We start from the raw sequence: 18,909 nt of genomic DNA, 5'->3' as shown, positions 1-18,909 counted from the left end.
TCAAAGAATACATGAGAAATAAAAGAAGGATGAAAGAGTATTAATGTAGTCATACTTCATGCATATTTTATGTTACTTTTCAATACATTATTGTCTCAATATTAATGTACGATGTTTACAGGATTGAACAGAGAAATATGCAGACAATAGGTAGAATACTTTCTGGACTCTCTTCTGTAGCAGATACATCAACGTCTTGAAGCTTACTTGATATTCTCCAAATTAATTAATTTAAAACATCCGTCATTGTTGATCAACGTATACCCCAAGTGAACCTATTAATACAATAAGATGTGACAACCATGTCCTTTTGGGACAGGTATCCATTATTGAGATACCTCTAAAAATATCCCTTGGTATGAACTCTTAATAAACAAAAAATACCCCCAATTATAAATTAAATTTCCAAGCAAGCTTGAAGAAAATTCAGAAACAATATATTTTATGAACCCATTCATGAAATGTCTTTGTCATTTTTTTCTCAAATGAACAGGTGCATGGTTGATAAAAGACAGCATTCTTTATATGAACTCATGACAACTGAATTTTGAAACAAAAATGGTTTTTCTGCATCTGTCCACTATGTCTGATACACATAAAATAAAGAAAATTCAGTATACAGAGGTTTTTAATCTGTGGTTTCCTCACTGTTCTACTTAGATTGTCACATTTTTTGTATGAATTCAATATGTCATAACTTGCATATATCATTTGAAATGAGTGATCCCATGTCTCGCCTATGCTGCCAACACTATTATGAACATAATGAGTTGCAGTATGTTGCCTATGGTGCATACACCATCATTAACAGAATGAGTCATAAAGCCTATCGTGCCGGCTCCACCATCACTGGAATGAGGGACACCTCAGTGCTAAACAAATCTGATAGCCCGATGTCCAGAGATCCTGTCATTTCGAATCAGGCCTCTCATATATTGTAAGTGTAATGCCCAAGGCTTGTTGAACAAACTTTTAATTTTCCTGAGAAAAAGTGTACATAGCATAGATCATTATTACATATCTCCAGGTGGGCACATGAGCCATTTGAAGATCGTCCACTGACCATAGTTCCACTGAAAGATGTAAATTTTGTGTACAAGACAAGGTGCGTGACACATAAATGGAGAATAGAATGCCTTCAATGTATGATAATTGAGTTGCCCCTTTCTCACGCTTATAATGGAGTAAACAAACACTGGTCAAACTTATTAATCAGCATCTTTTAGACTGTATGACAATAAAGATAAACAACGGGATTAACCAAAGATACAAAAATATATATAAAGTTCTTTCAATAACAGTCACTGATTTTGGAACGAGGTCAGCAACTAGACACAATGTTTCATTTATTCAATTCTGGACCAGGTCAAATCTCGTAAGCATATTATAGTATTGTGATCCAACAAAAGGCTGCTGTAAAATCAGAATTACACAGGCCACCACAGGCACATCAACGCCTTCAGCCTCGGTTTATATTTGGATGCTTGCTAAGGTTTATTCAGGACTTTAATTAATAGGACCTAAGTGTGTAATTCTATTATTATATGGGATGTCATTCGCAATACCGTAAGTTACTTTTTTCAAACACATTTTCACTTTGCATTCTAGGTAAATCAATTGTTTATTGAATTTTACAACGTTTGTTTTGTTTTACATTTCTAAGACCATGGAGTCGTAATACTTTTTGCCACTTGCGACGACACAAATACAGAGTTTTGGGGAATATTGGCTATCCATACAGTACTGTTTTCGTTAATATCATTCATACCTACTCTATGAAAAGATTAAATGGTTTCTTGGAAGCTTCATTAGATGCCTCTTCAATTAGGGGAGTTTCTACTTGCCCCTCTGTGTTTAGAGCCGCTTGTGGTTCGTCTGGTGCTTCTACTAATTTCGTCTGCCTCATGTCCATGCATGCTACGCTAATGAATAGTAGCATTTGTTTTCATTTTCCGAGCACTATCTCCAGATATTATTGTTGGAAGATATATTTTCGACCCTCTTCCAAGAACGTTTCCACTCTGATGAGCATTCTGGACTTGTTCGGGTTCAAATACTCGCCGACAAAGCAGGGTTCAGACTGTTTGATCTTAATTTGAGAGCATGCTGTGAGAAACGCATGTCCCTACAATGTAATATAGATGGTTAGTTCGCTTCAGCCAGACGGCTTTAACATGGGGATGTCTTAAATGCTCCAAGAGCTTGTCTTATTCCTTGATGATGAGTTGGGTCATGCATCTTCAAATATGACTTTCTAGCTGAACCATAAAAAACGCAGCCATATTAAAGTTTGAAGTGATTAAACGTTCTATATACGTTAAGGATTGTTCTTTTATCAGCACACCAGTGACGGCTACTACTGTAAGTGAATTTATAGATTTCAGGCATTTGCCATTCAAGTTCTTAATGTGTGGAATGAAGGTAAATTTTTTGTCAAAGATAATAAATAATACCTAGGAATTTTGTTTCTTCAACAACTGGTAAAGGTGTTCCGTCCAGCTTGAGTTTAGGCTCGTCTTGGTGTCTTCGTAACTGACAGAAATGCATGAATACTGTTTTTTTTTCACCTTGAAAAATTGAGACCTTTGGCACTAGCCTAATTATAAATCTTGTTTACATTTTGTGTAGTTGTCTTTCGATTGTATGCATATGCTTTGATCGATAGCATATTAAGAAATCATCAAGGTTTAGAGAACAATCCACACCAGGAGCTAAACACTTGCTATTAATTTTGATGTTGAAAAGAACTACACATAGAATGCTACCCTGGGGCACACCCATCTCTTGCTCGTACATATCTGAAAGTGAAGAGCCCACTAGTACCTTTAATTCCCTGTTTCAGAGGAAGTTTGATATAAAAATGGCAGACGGTCTTTTAGACCCAGATCCTGCAGGTCATTCAGTATCCAGTACTTCCACGTCGTGTCAAAGGCCTTTTCAAAATCAAAGAAAACCGCCACTAAAATGTAACTTCTTGATAAAAGCGTCCCGAATAAATGATTACGGTCTAACCAGATGGGCATTGGTCCTGCGGTGATATGAAAGCCACTATGAGAAGAAGATATTAAATTCTCCAAGTATCATACAAGCCGATAATTGATCATTCGTTCCATTATTTTGCACACACAACTATTCAGTGAAATGGGGCGATAATTGATAGGATCAGTGCTATTTTTACCTGATTTAGGAACTGGTATTAATGTTGTCTCTTTTCACATCTTATGTATATTACAATTAATCCATAAATCATTAACCCAATTGCCATACCTTCCTTTGGCATAAGAATATTATCCAGCCATGATAGTACAAAAAGTGGTCTTTCCAAATTTCAGGAAACATGCAGTTCCGAAACACTTCCCTGGCTACTTGAGCAACCAAAAGTTCTTTTTACGCTACACGATGAAAACAAATCTGAGAAACCCTACAGCTTTCAAAACTCTTATCATGAACTTCTCGACGAATATAAAAACTGCACAAGAATTTATACTGATGGATCAAAGAATTTGGAAAAGGGTAATGCAGACTTCGTTAATGGAAAACCACTACGGAAATTCATTTGCCAAATGGTACATCGATCTTTTCAGCCGAAATCAGAGCAATAGACTTTGCTCTGCAATATATCGAAATCAAACGTATTTTAACAGCATCATCTTCTCCGACTCATTATCAGTAATTCAGTCACTACTCAACAGAAAACTGAAAAACCCATTATTAACTAATATTGTCATCATAAATACTGAGCTGAGTACCTCCCACAATATCGTATATTGCTGGTTACCCAGCCATATTGGTATGAAACGTGATGAAAAAGCAGATTCCTCTGCTCCATAGAACCAACTGATTTTAAAATATTGTCAACCAGTCCTTTCGTCCGAAGTGGAAGGCGTCATGGAATGATGCAACGAATAACAAAGTTCATGCTATCAGGTCAATCCTGGGATAATTGACTCCTTTCTACAGATCAAACCGTAAGGAGGAAGTAGTCATTTAAATAATTATAATTGGTTATACTTATATAACTCACTCCCATATGCTAAATGATGAAGACCCGCCAGAGTGCACTTCTTGCAATGAACCATGTACTGTTAAATACTTTATGATAGAGTCTTTAGACCTCCAACCTACGCGCGATTAGCACTACAATCCATCAGAAACGTTTTTATATCTTTTTAATTATCCAACGCATAACCTTTTGTATGGAACTAAATAGCCTAACGGTGCTGATAAGCCTTAAAATGCAAACAATCATTCAATCAATCTTGACTTTTTCAACGTTGTTAGGCTTGATCTTTAGACACCATCAACCTAGACGAGAAGACATACATTCATTGTCAGCTTGTTTTTAACATTTGATGGTTCACGAGGCATTACGCCCATGTTTCATTAGCAAATAACCCAAAGTAGTGAAATGCGTTGTCCATGTGGCAGAAATCTCATCTTTGCTTGCGGGTTTGAAGGTTAAACTCGTGCTGCAGGTCAGTATTAGCCTTTAATCCTTTTACGCCTTTGGTTAGTTTTGCTTTTACGAGGTCATTCCGTAAGATGGAGTACATTTGGGGTCAAACTCTTCCAAAACCTGCGATGGAATCCCTTTCAACTTGCATTTATACATTCCCACAGCCTTCGTCTTGGCATCGCTTTCTATGGATGGTACGCAGGGGCGACTGGAGCTGCCACTGTCGGCAGATTGGCCGTTTCCTCTGCGGTTGATGTTGAATTTACGGGAAGAGGGGGGTCTTGGGACATGTGTTGATTTAGGCGGAACGCTTGGTGATAGGGTACGTGGGCAATGGCGGAATGGCTCTACTGCAGAAAGCTGCTTCCCTCACCTGGTTTGCTTGTACAGCTTCAATCATTTCTTGAAATTGCTTGAACGTAGTGTTCGCATCTATGAGTTTAGCGTTCATTATTCCGATGCTTGGTATTTTGCTACCTTACCTAGTGCGTGTATCTGTGATAATGTACTATAAAACCTAATCCAAATCGTTATTCTAAATAAACGACTCAACTGAGCGTGTGTCACATAATACAGTGTGTGTAGCACACTCGATCGTTGTAGGTCTGCGTGTCGGCTATTATAATACCCGATATATCCCTTGGGTTTCTGATGCTTGGTATACTCTAACACACAGATTTTATCTAAATAAAAGATTTTGCTGTGCGTGGTAGGTTCTTAAGGTGTGTTGTAGGCTTGCACGTCTGCTATTTAGGTGTCTTCGGTTTGATTCGATGCAGGTCATAATGTTGTAGATGGAGGTATTTGTATAATGTATAATAAGTGAATAAGTGAATTTAACTGATTCATAAATTTGATTGAGACGCTAATTGGGCTGTCGTATTCTTTACTTCTTATTTGTGTATGTGGAGTAAAAAAACATTCATTCTTCCTACCCTGCAACTTTCATTATTTTTAAGTAAAATATGATGAAGACATACGAATCAATTTTGAATGTACATGTGTGTGTGTGTTGCACTTTTAACACTTTAATGCCTATATAATGCCGAGAAAATAATAAACATTCGGGCAATTGAATGGCTTTAGTTTTGTTGCTTCTAACATGATTACATTAGTAATTTTATTGTTGGCATTGATACGTTGAAATTGTTCAAAAATTAACTCAGATAAAATCACATTTCCTTGTTATTTGGACGATTGAAACGAACATTCACAAATATAATCTTGTAACATCTTTATTCAAAGAATCAACTATATGACATGTTATATGCAGGAATAAAACACCTCTTGCCAATGTACTCAAGTCAGGTCTTTTTTTATCTTGGCGTTGAATCTTGGTAGTACATTAAGAAGTTAGTATAATGATAGTGAAAAGTATTCAGTCAATTCACAATTGTGTTATATACGAATTAATTCTCTAAGCTTGCTAAAGTAGGATTTAACTGTAAATATGGAATAAGCAATAAAATGTAGGATATTTAGGGGTAGATAAAACATAAAGTGTCCGTTTCTCTATGATTCTTCCTCCTGCAAAATAAAATCATATTTGAAATTAGATGCTTGTACAGGTGAAAACATTGCATTATGTTGTGTAGCTTCCTCTACAACATTGCAAGGTAACAAAAACTGCATGAAGAAAATTACTTACTTTTGAAACAAAATAATGGAAACAAAAATGATCAGATTAACTTACTATACTAAATAGATAGATAATTTTTAAATACATGTATCGTTATCGCCTTCTGTAGTACTCCGGTCAGCAGATTGATTCTTCCTCCTGCAAAATAAAATCATATTTGAAATTAGATGCTTGTACAGGTGAAAACATTGCATTATGTTGTGTAGCTTCCTCTACAACATTGCAAGGTAACAAAAACTGCATGAAGAAAATTACTTACTTTTGAAACAAAATAATGGAAACAAAAATGTTCAAATTAACTTACTATACTAAATAGATAGATAATTTTTAAATACATGTATCGTTATCGCCTTCTGTAGTACTCCGGTCAGCAGATTGATTTTCCGTACCAATTGATATTTCATCATGAAAGGAATTATTGACATGAAAATACAAGAGTATCTTGAAAGATGCAGACAATTTATATTTTGTTATCGTTTCTGAGTCGTCTCAATGCCAGATATTCTGCTTCTGTAAACTATATTGTATGAGATAAAAGAAGATATTTCAATCACCTCATCAGTCACTTCTTTAGTGAGCTTAGCACATTCGCAGCCTTCAATGTATGGAGCAGGTTTGGGCTTGTTTAATGTCATTCGTTTATGATGACCATTTGCACGTCTTGCAGAAACTTTTGCAATCTCATCATCAGATACCATAATGGTAAGTTTACATTTCTTTGTCTCATTCTGAATAATAATAATAATAATAATAATAATAATAATAACTACAACAACAACAACAACAACAACAATAATAATAATAATAATAATAATAATATTAATAATAAGACCCCCTTTATCGAAACAAGCATTATTATTTTGTAGTTTCGCTGCCACAATATATAATTTTTCACCATTGTTACTTTTGTATCATCATTGGTCAGTTTTCAGTGAAAATACACCTTGCCAAGACGAGTTACATAACAGGTATATTTTACAATGTTTAGGGAAATTGTGTATATTAGTGTCTGCTTCTGTTCGCGCCATCGCTGGTATATCGTATGCGTGAATCTCTCATTCTATTTGCAAGCCCTATCATTATTTCCCCATTCACATCCCCTCAGCCCCCAACCCTAAGCTTTTCTGTTTCTTGTGTTAATTTCACGGTCTAAATTTCAGCTCAAACAACTTTATAGATTTTCACGACAAAATAGCTTCTTGGATCCAGACCGTTCTAGTTGAATCCGTCGCGCTTTACAAAGCATTAATTGAAGTCAATTTCTAATTAGCTAGATATTACTTACATTAGCGTTTTTGAACCTCAGCTTCAGTTTATACAGAGTGGCCACAGAAACCTGGAAAAGAACATATGCAAGTAATTTGTATTGGCCTAACTTTTGAAATTGTAATCTGCGGTGTTACTTGTATAATATAAGTTACCAAAACTTCACGAAATAAAATCTTGCTGTATAAAATGACGTAGGTATTTATAGTCTTATTGTACTAGTTACTATACAAAACTATTATATAAATTGGCTATTTTAATAAATATAATTAAACTGTTCATTTCATTTATAGCATATTCTTGCTACCTATATACTTTCAAATTGCATTTTAATAGCACGTACAACTCATTCTAGCGGTATAGACATATAGCGGTTATAACTACGGCCCTAACTACATTTGGTTCTATGTGCATGTGCGTTACTAACTCCCTACTCTCCCCCATTAGAAATTATATATGTTGTTCGTCGCCAAAATGCCTTCTCCAATGATATACGCATCGATTGAAACCTTACGAAATGTTTAACTTTTAATAATATGCATGTTCAAATAAAGCTTTCGAGTAGCAGGCAATATATATATATATATATATATATATATATATATATATATATATATATATATATATATATATATATATATATATATATATATATATGTACATTTGGCAACATTATCAAATGACATTGTCACTAATGATGAACATTAGCCTTGCTGCATCAAACGTGAGGATAAAATGCTGGAAGTGGGTATTGGAGAAAGAAATATTCGTCGCTGTTGAAGTTAGAAGCAGAACGAAAACGAAATTTAAAAGATGTTTAGGTAACGAAAAAGTATTTACATTTCAAGCATTTGTTTATAATATATCCTCGAATTTAGAAAGTTGAATTAGGAATTGATCTTAATTCGTTTATCTTTACTGGCATTTTCAATTGTATTTCGGACAAATTTCTACGATTTGTTCAATCCTATATAGGGCAGAAAGAAAGAAACAGAAACTCGCCCTGTGTTCTGCCTGTGTTACATCCAGGAGCGTAAAGTCTGAGCAAGCTGGTTCTTCTTGTATATGACTCAAAACAATCTTTGCTACTGCTTGTACTTTAGGGCTGTTTACATCAGCAGGCGTGTATCTTCCAAGCATAGGTTCCCCATATTCTCTTCCATTAAGATTCTTGTCCTTTTCCGCCACAGAGAAAACAAGACAAATTTCTACAATTGCAATAATAGCTATATATTTCCTCATTTTCTTCCCCTTTCCTCACCAAATCACAGTCGACCTTTTGACAGTGAATATTAACGGAATTAAACCCACACTGTCGCACAGTATATATAGTGGGATTCAATACAGCAAGTGGCTAGTTATGTAAAGACGTTATTGGAATCAATTCTGGCTAAGCGTTTTAACAATAGCTATCAGGAGGTAAACAGAAGTTCAGGGTTCATAAATGGGCCAACCTAGCCTTGCTTCACTTAACACTTAATTGTTAAGCAGCTATGTTCATAGTAGGAATGCCGTATTATTCAAGTTCATAATATGGCCAAAATGTATTGATGTTAGGAACTGGTATGGAAATAATACGTGGCGACCCCATATATCAGTGAGGGTTGATGGTTCATGTCTGGGGCAACATAGCCTGTTGTTCTTAAATCTGTATGTTTTCGGTCATAAATTAGTAGGTTTTCGTCTTTGTTATTATCACACAGTGAAGATCCGTTAAGAAGTATGTAATATAGCAAGTTAGTATGTATTCTAATATGCCAAGAGGTGGATTGTTAACAAATTATAATATAACAGGATGTTTGTTCAATAATCCTAATATACCGAGTTGAATTGTTCTTCAATCCCAATACACCGGGATAGATTGTTATGAAGTCCTAATATACCGAGTTAGATTGTAATATAATCATGTTACACTGAGTAGAGTTGTTGAATTTATTGTTCTCTTTCCACAATCTCAATGCATTGCTGGATACATATTCTATTGACGAAGCTTACATAACTGAACGTAATATTTTAGCACCTACTTTCGATATGCAATTCTAAAATTCTAACCGTTTTCATTAGAATTGCTGGTTAAAATGGGATATTTCATCTCAAATCATGTTAATGAAATGTGACAAAGGAGGTGTCGCAATCTTATGCAGCATATCTCTAATGAGATATGTTAAATTCATAGATAATGTTATTAGTGGCAGGATTGTTGGCGTATAATTCAAGTTTTTAGAAGTGGTAGAGTATACAATATTAGTGTGTGTGTCTGGTTGTGTGTTGTTGTGTAGGTCTTAATCTAATTAGCTTTGTAATATCACTGACAGTAAAGGTCGTTAGATAGTCCACACTGAATTGGAATTGATACACACCAACAGCTGGTTTATGTTATACATTCACTAGGGTTTATGTTCTTTGGGAAGCATGCTCTCAGGGCAGTCTTTACTTTTCTTCCTATTTGTATCGATGTCTTGTATTTAATAATTAGTAAAACCACAGGATTGAAATTATCAAAGATGAAATTGCTTCATTTCAATTTACAAATCCGTAAAACGTTTACATTTTGAGACCTGAAACTTGGGAAAAGTGGTTTCAGCGCTTTAGACACTTTCGCCAAGCGTCTTACTTTGATTTATTTCATGGGTAGTGTGGCTGATGATATTTTGCCTTCGTTCAACGTGACAGAAGAAGATCAAAATAAGTGGACGTACATGACAGATAGTTTTGTGTGATATTTCATTCCAAGGAGGAATGCAGTATTTGAAATGGCAAAGAAAACAGGAAGAAGGACAAACAATGGACAGTTTCTTTTACAACTATCGATGTGTTAGCAGATATTTGTACTTTCGGGACAGCACACGATGAAATGATCAGAGATTTACTTGAAGTTTGACTGCGAGATTCAAAACTATCTGACAAATTGCAGTTAGATGCGAATCTATCAATGGAGTCTGCCGTCAGTCAAGCTTGACAAAATGAGACTGTGGAAAAAAAAACAATCAACTAAACGAGCAACTGGCGGACGAATGACTGCAATGGATGCAGTGAAATCCTCTCCACTGAAATATGGGAGACAGAAACATTCAATTCCAAACGTTCAATATAATAAATCCAGCAGAGAAGAATGCATGAGATCTGGAAAGAAAATTAGTCATTCTCCGTACCAATGTCCGGCAGAAGTAGCAGAATGCCACACATGTAAGCAAAGAGGACACTGCAAAGTGTTGTCTGACAAAATCAACAGTTCGCACAATAGAATCGATAGCGGAACCTGGATTTCTAGGGACTATTAGCACACAGAAGGGTCAACCGTGGATAACGCATGTGAGATTGAACAACGCTTTCCTTTTATTCAAGATTGATACTGGAGCTGGTGTGACTGTAATTCCTGAGAGGGATTTACTAAAAAACAAAGTTTGATCGAAAAATGTATGGACCTGAAAACTCTGAACTTAAAGAGCTAGGAGAATTTACATGCGGACTGGAATCGGACAATGCGTTCAGTGTACAAGACATATTTCATATAAAGGGTCTGAATCAGGCACTTTAAGAAGGCCCGCGATTCAGGTTCTCAAGATTATTGAACAGGTAAATAAATCCTCAGTAAATGCCTCAGATAAAAAATCACAAAAATGCAAGCAAAATTCACTATATATCCATAAATTTAGATCGAGATTATGGCGAGAAATTCCCAAATTTTTTAAAGGTCTAGTGAAAACCAAATGGTTTTATAACATAACTCTGGACAAAAATGACAAACCTTATGCGTTATCTACCCCAAGAAAAATTCCTATAGTTTTATTGAATAGAGTTCTTAAGAGTTGGATAGAATGGAAAAAAGGGAGTTATTTCAAAAGTAGTTGAGCCCACTGAGCGGTTCAAAGCAATGGTTGTTGTTCCGAAAGCGAATGGTACATTATGAATTTCCGTGGATCTAACTAAACTGAATGAATCAGTTAAAGGAGAAAACCACCCACTACCATCAGTTGAAGAATCCCTTGCAAAGCTAGCAGGTGCAAAGGTTTACGGCAAACGTGATGCAACCTCAACCTTTTGGCAGATAAACCTGTCAAAAGATTCACGCCACCTTACAACTTTCATTACTTCTTTTGGTAGGGAAATGGTCATGAAATCAATTGAAAAGGCCGGCGTCATTTCGAACGCTAAATAGTGTGAATTTTTAGACCATCCATTAGGTTTATTGCGCATGTTGTTGACAAAAATGGTTGCTAACCTGATCCGCAATAAAGCCAAAGCTATAACAGAAATGATAACTCCGAAATGCGTAAGAGAGATACGACGATTTCTTGATATTGCAAATCAGCTTCACAAAGTTAATCCAAATTTGGCAGAAAAGCTATTACGTGAGCTTTTGAAAGGTAAAATCTCGTGGACTTGGGGTCCAGATCAAGAACAAGATTTTACAGATATCAATCAAGATATCATATGTTCATCATCTTTAGCGCATTATGCCACAAACAGAGAAACAGTTGAATACGCAGATGCATCTTCATTTGGACTAGGTGCTGTGCTACGGCAGAAGCACGGTTGCACTTTGTGTCCGGTGGCGTTCGCATCACCGGGTATGACAGAAAATGAATAAATCTATGTTGAAATAGATAAAATGATTGTTGCAGTTAATTGGGATTGTGATCGCTTCAGTAGCTATTTAATTGTGTCGCAATTCAAACTTGAAACAAACCATAAGCTATAATTACTACTAATGAGCACAAAAATCTTGGGATACTTATCCCCTAGAATCCAACGTTTTAGAATGTGTTTGATGAAATTCAACTTTTGTATACTTTATGTTGCTGGCAAAAATCCATCAACTACTGATTCTCTATCCAGAACACCTTTAACTTATCCCTCTGGGAGTGACAGAGCCTTTCAGGATGAAACTAATGCTTATGTTGATTTCGTAATTAGTAATTTGCCTGCATCAAACACTCGATTTGAACAAATAAAGTGTGAATATAGAAACGCTTAGATTTGTAAAAAAAATTGTACAATTCTGTGAAAAAGGTTGGCCAGACAAATCCAATATTGACGGAAAATTTCAATCTTATTGGGCATATAGAGGTGAATTTCCAATTTAAAATGGTTTTATAAGGAAACGTTTACGCCTGATCGTACCCAAAGCACTTCATAAAGAAAACTTAGGGAGAATTCACGATGGTCACCAAGGCATAGTTAAATGCTAAAAGTTTTACAATAGCTTTACAGTAATCGGGCCTTTAATTAGCAATGGCCGTAATCTAGAAATCTGGTTATGATTATGTTCATTTTATTTTTAAGTAAATTTAATACAGAATTAAAGTAACTTGTTCTCATAGCATACTATTTGTGGATATACAAGAACAATATTATTATTATACAGAAAAAAAAAGCTTAAACTTATGTCCATGATATATAAGGACTATAATATCACAAAGTCTATGACACCTAGACGCTTGTATTTGTCTATCTAAAAAGAGATTGTTTACTATATGAATGTGTTTACGTGTCCTTTCATGTGTGTGTAATATATTTTCCTACACTACATTTATTGTTCCTAGATTATGTGGGCTTGGAAGGTGACCTAGGGATGGTTCCCGGACCCAATTGTCAAACTATTACTGGTACAATAAAATGCAAAAATATATCATCATCATTGAGGGGTAGACATATACTCCATATAGTATGGTATCATATCATATCATATCGTATCGTATCGTATCGAATCGATTCGTATCGTATCCTGTCATATCATATCATGTCGTATCATATCATATGATATCTTATCATGTCATATCATAATTTTATGCAACATAGTGTCTCGTCATATCTCTCAAATAACACTTCTCACTCATGCAATATTCTTCATAATTCGAATATACCAAAACGAAGATTTGGAAGCATGAATTTATAAATAAGCTGCTGAAAATCAGTCTAGAAATAAACTTAATAATAACGTTTGACGCAATTAAACTTTTTTAAAACTTTTAACTGATTCTTTTAAAAATGTTCCATTATATATTACTATTACTTGCGAAAGAATTCGATCTTGAGCTAGAGATTGACTGCAATATAACGATGTTTTGTACAGCGCAGCGTGAACCTTTCCAGCAAGATTCTATTTTTGAATAAACAACATTCGGTATTGAAATTTGTTTTCTTCTCATGATTGAGAAGATGTGAGTAACATTTGTGGTGATGAATTCCAATCTTTGGAAAATCATTGATTCTAAGCAGACAGTAAATTGCTGGATTAATGCGAATTGTTCAAGGATATTTATTTAATTTAGTTAGATTAGGTAAAACATTTAAAGACATTTCTAACATCCAACTTTCCTGGGATTAACCTTGAAGTAAAGTATTTGACTAATATAACCGTTTTTTTGTGCGTGGTGGCAGCACATATTATAACAGATAAGAACGTTTAGTCGGAATACCTTCCGATTGTTAGTTCATAACTGATAGTATATTTAGACAATATAAGATTTCATACATTACAGTATGTTATTTTAATTTTTCTTCAATTTGTATGATTATGTTATCTATCTATCTATCTACCTATCTATCTATCTATCTATCTATCTATCTATATATATATATATATATATATATATATATATATATATATATATATATATATATATATATATATATATATATATATATATATATATATATATATATATGGGATGGGAACAAGACAATGCAAAATCCAACAAGCATTCAATTTTCCAAAATATACATATGTTTCGGAAAAATTGAATGATATATTGAGTGTGCATGAATATAGTATGGAGTGGATGGGAGTTGACAGGTTGCACTACAGAATGATAATTAAGCATTGATAAGTAAGCGTGGCAAAGACAATATATATGATTAGACTGAAAGCACAAAGAATGTACACAACTGTAAACAGAATGAAATGTCCAGATGGATGCCTTTGAAACGGGAAGAAAGCGGAAACTAAAAGAATATTGCAGGTAGAAAATCTAGCAAGCCCAAGCCAAAAACATATGATAAGCAGAGACGAGTAAGGTTTATTCAAAACAACTATTGTCTTATATGTAGTTAAAGGTGGCATCAAAAATATCTGAGGAAGAAAGGGAACAAAATGTTTCATACATTCTGGTGCATCGGTGATATAACAAGACATATATATATATATATATATATATATATATATATATATATATATATATATATATATATATATATATATATATATATATATATATATATTCCTTATGCAGACTCATATTAAACTAAGTAAAAGACAGTTTTGAAAAGAAAGGGTTTTATCTGTATATACTGTGGAACTCCCAGTGTTTCCCCATGACTTGAAAGTCACTACTATAAACAGTGGGTCCATTTAAAGTTATTGTATTCCTAGATCTTCAAGTATACCAAATGTTCCTGCCGATTTATCATTTGGTGGTGTCTTTGTCCGTTTATTAATTTATTTTGCCCACGAAATTGTATGAGAAATTCACTCCCACCGTTTAGCTTATCTACACGGTTAGTTATTTCGTTTATTCTTTTCCATGCCATCTTCGCCTACATTTTGTTGATATAATGCTCGTTTTAAGTCTTTTGTTCATCACTATTTTAATTACGTTGACCTTGATCCATGCTTCAATCTTGCCATTTTAAATTATTCTTATCGATTAACAACAACTACAGAATCATGAGTTTTTGAGTTGATTCGAACAGATAATTAGATACCTTCTTTTACAGGATTATTTTATCTTATGTTTTTAGCGTAAAGATCATGACAATCACGTGAATCATAATATGGACTATCAAATTACACTTTACCAACTTCAGCTATATCACATAAGTTAAATTAATGAAATCTACTTGAACACTAATTGGGTCGTATAAAACATAACAATAGTCTTCACAAAAGCATGTTCTTTGCAATTATAAGTATCTCAATAACATCAATAATGCAATACAAAGTACCAAAGGAACTACTAATGCAGACAGGAATACAAAACTAATATAGCGAATGGAATATACAAGGAAATAATGGAAAATCTTTAAGAAACAATGAATTGGAGAAAGCAAATAATGAAAGTATATGACATTTTTTTGCAAACAAAAAGGTCATCTAAAATATCATGTATATTGTCGGACGAAGTAATACTAGAGGTGGAATCTCTAGTGGTCAAATGTCTTCCAATTGATAATTCAAACATCATAGGCAGAATTAAGCAACAGTGATACATTGTAATACCAAGATATACAGTATTTGTCTTGGATTCTGTCATTTAGGTTAGGAACATCAATTTCTCCACTGCATGCAAGTTTAGTAGCATTCGAACATATCCAGTTTGAAAAACAAACAGATGGAAGTGGGAGTGGTCAAATAAGTTGTATACTTTCTAGAGAACACATTTCATTTACTTGCAAATGAAGACACTGAACAAAACCTTCTTTACAAAATGTGTACTGGATGCTTTGTTTCTCAAACATATAGTTTAATAACTGTCAGTATAGCTATTATGTCTTCTTACCAATGGTTACAGACTTTGTAAAAGGATACAAGAATGACATAAAAGATGTTAAGTGAGGAAATTGAAGATGTTCCTAGCATACGAATTACTCAATTATCAGGTGAGAAACTTTAGAAACGTTTGATTTTCAAATTGTTGCTTTTATTTATATGTTTTATAATGAGATTTTATTTTTTATACATAATTTATTTGCTTTCATAAATATTTTGGTTGACTGTTGAGAATATATCTTAACCTCAAAAAATTCACACAGAATAAACCAAACAATGCCAAGATCTTTTATATTTACAACTTCATGTATAAGGTTGTGCGATACTTTAAGTAATAGATCAGTGTATTAAAAACTCTTGGCAAGTAACATGTTGTGAGTTTTGCATTATTGTCATATCTCGTGTACTGTTTTGCAGTATTCTGTTCACTTCACCACCCCACCAACACCACCTCCACACACATACAAATGTTAATAATACAGACACCAAAATATTAAAGCTTTTCCAAAAGAGGAAAAGGAGTAGAAATAAACCAAACATACAGTTTTGTAGAATCATACAGCAAAGACGTATTCTGCTATAATTACGCATGCAATCGTTACAATGGAAAACGCAAAGATATAAACGATAAATATGTATTGGTTGATTTCATATTAACTGATTTAATTTTGAGGTTTATTAGATTTGAGTGATTAGTTGTTCGTTGTGGGAAGTCGGTGTTTGGGAAATATTTCTTATTCCGATTAATTAGCAAATTTCTTGAGGCAAACATCACAAAGTGCAGTGCTAATCAGATTTTACGACTGAATGGTTTATTTATTTAGTGGAGATCAGGTCAAAGCCAGATAAGTGGGCATGAGCCATGTAGTTCCTATTTAAATCTAAATGAGTTGATTGTGTATCCCCATGTTGAATATTTATGATCAGGACATATTATGTACAATGGAATATTTGAAAAGCGTTTGTTCCATTATCTGGAGGGGCCTTTTATGACGGCTATGAAGGTTAATATGGTGGAGCGATACAGTTAGTCAGACCCAAAATCTTGGTTCGACGGATCCACTGGTAAAGTAACAAAACAGTTCCATGTCCTGTGTGCATTAGATATTTTCATAGCGTGAATTATAGCTGCTACGTTACGGAATCCTAACAAAAATGAATCCAAGCTGTTATGAGGTTGATATACACTTGTGAAGTTCTGGTGCAAGTGTAAAGTTGTATTATCTTGTTGGCATAGATAGATTTTACGTTAGGAGCTGGTAAGGAATAATACCTGACGACAGTAGGTCAATTAAAGTTGACGGTTCAAGTCTGGGGCGCCAAAGTCTGTTGTTCTTAACTCTGTATGTATTCGGTCAAAAATTAATAGTTTTTAATCTTTTCCATGGTTTCACAATGAAGAACCGTTACGAGGTATGTAATATATCACGTTAGTGTGTATTCTAATATGCAAGGATTTGGATTGTTAAAAAATTATAATATACCGAGTTCGTGTTATGCAACCCTAATATAACGAGTTAGATTGTAATAGAATCCTGATATACTGATTTCACTTGTTGAACTTATTGTTTCGTTTCAAAATCTTAATGTCGTGCTTGATGCAGCTTGGAAAGCCGTGCGTAAACTTTTGGCATCTACTTCCGACATTCAATTCTAATCGACAAAATACGTGTCGCAATCTTCTGCGGCATATCCCTCATGAGATGATTTAAATTCATAGACAAAGTAAATAATGACAGGATTATTAGCATTTAAATTGTTTCCAGAAAAGGGAAAGAATACAGTATATGTGTGTACGTGTGTGTGCTCTCACTATGGCGTAGATAAATACATGAATGGTATAGAGATTATTCAAAATCAGTATAATCAGTACTAAATTCGGGGAAAGTTTTCGCTACAGGGTATATCAATGCAGTAGCGGAAACAGACAGATTCAAATATAATTTGGATCGGGTATTTGATTTCATGGGGATCTTGGGAAATTATAATCTAGATATTGCTGGCTGTTAAGCAACTAGCACATCTTCTCATTATACATTTTATTCCGGTAAATTGAGATGATCATTGTGTGTTTCCTGATCGCTACATATACTATGCATACTGTCTCCTATCAAAAGTAGCATATGATATCGGACCATATCCCGATACTTAAGTCCCTTTCTACCTTTGCATGTGTTTGAGAATTCAGACAATCGATAAATAGAAACGATATAGTTGAAAATAAATTACATGCTGATACTTAAATACTTTTTATAAAAACGAATGTTAGTACAAAATAAAAACATTCAATATTGGCTGTATTACTTTCCAATTACCAGGGAACATTTGAAAGTCGATTGCAAAAGAAAATAATTGAAAAATGAGTCTAAATTCACCATGTTAATCATAATATTACGAAGATGGCCAGTCAGTTCCATCACCCAAAGTATCACACATGACAAGTCCCGAATAAATAAAACATTTTGATTACTTCTCTGGCATTGGATAGAAGTAATGAGAAGTTGCTTTTGAAGAGAGAGATAATAATTAGATGTGGACTGATTTATAAGTAATTATCGCTTTTATTGCATTCAACGATTGGATCCTTGATTCATTTCTGTACATACTGCAACGTGATTTCATGACCTGACTGTAACCAATGATGTGAACTATGCTAAGCCTATACAGGCTGGAAATATTCATAAAATTAGACTAATAGCGTATGGGTATATGCCATGAAAGATAATTTTGTATGAAAGTTAAAAGCTAAAGGTATTAAGCTGACATATAAAAAAATATGGTAGTTAGTGGTTAAAATAAAATATATATTTTTTTCAAAACAAGGAGGCATAGAGAATTAATGTACATTTGTAAAATATGACAAATCTTTAAACAAATATGGTAGTTCGAGATATTAAAAAATGATGTATATTGTGACAAGATAGAGAGAATTACTGTACATTTGAAAAACGTCAATTGAGTTATATTGTTACATATTATGACCAGGTACACGATACATATGTGATATCTGATAGTGATGACCATAAATGGAACACGTGGCTAGGAGAGTGAATCGTT

The 18,909-nt window shown here is 34.1% G+C and overlaps 1 long non-coding RNA gene across 1 annotated transcript; it reads right to left on the bottom strand.

Moving 5' to 3' along the window:
• Positions 1-5,757: 5,757 nt before the first annotated feature.
• On the bottom strand, positions 5,758-7,465 carry LOC149769135 (uncharacterized). The gene is made up of 3 exons (XR_016419423.1): positions 7,381-7,465; positions 6,650-6,823; positions 5,758-6,233 (listed from the first exon to the last, which is right to left on the bottom strand). It is a non-coding gene; the product is annotated as an uncharacterized LOC149769135 (long non-coding RNA).
• Positions 7,466-18,909: the final 11,444 nt, after the last annotated feature.

The sequence above is a fragment of the Sinohyriopsis cumingii genome, unplaced genomic scaffold, assembly GCF_028554795.1.
Source record: "Sinohyriopsis cumingii isolate HCF-2022 unplaced genomic scaffold, ASM2855479v2 utg004648l, whole genome shotgun sequence".
Classification (NCBI taxonomy): Eukaryota; Metazoa; Mollusca; class Bivalvia; order Unionida; family Unionidae; genus Sinohyriopsis; species Sinohyriopsis cumingii.
Note: the sequence above shows the minus strand (reverse complement) of the source record. Positions and strands in the feature narration are given on the sequence as shown.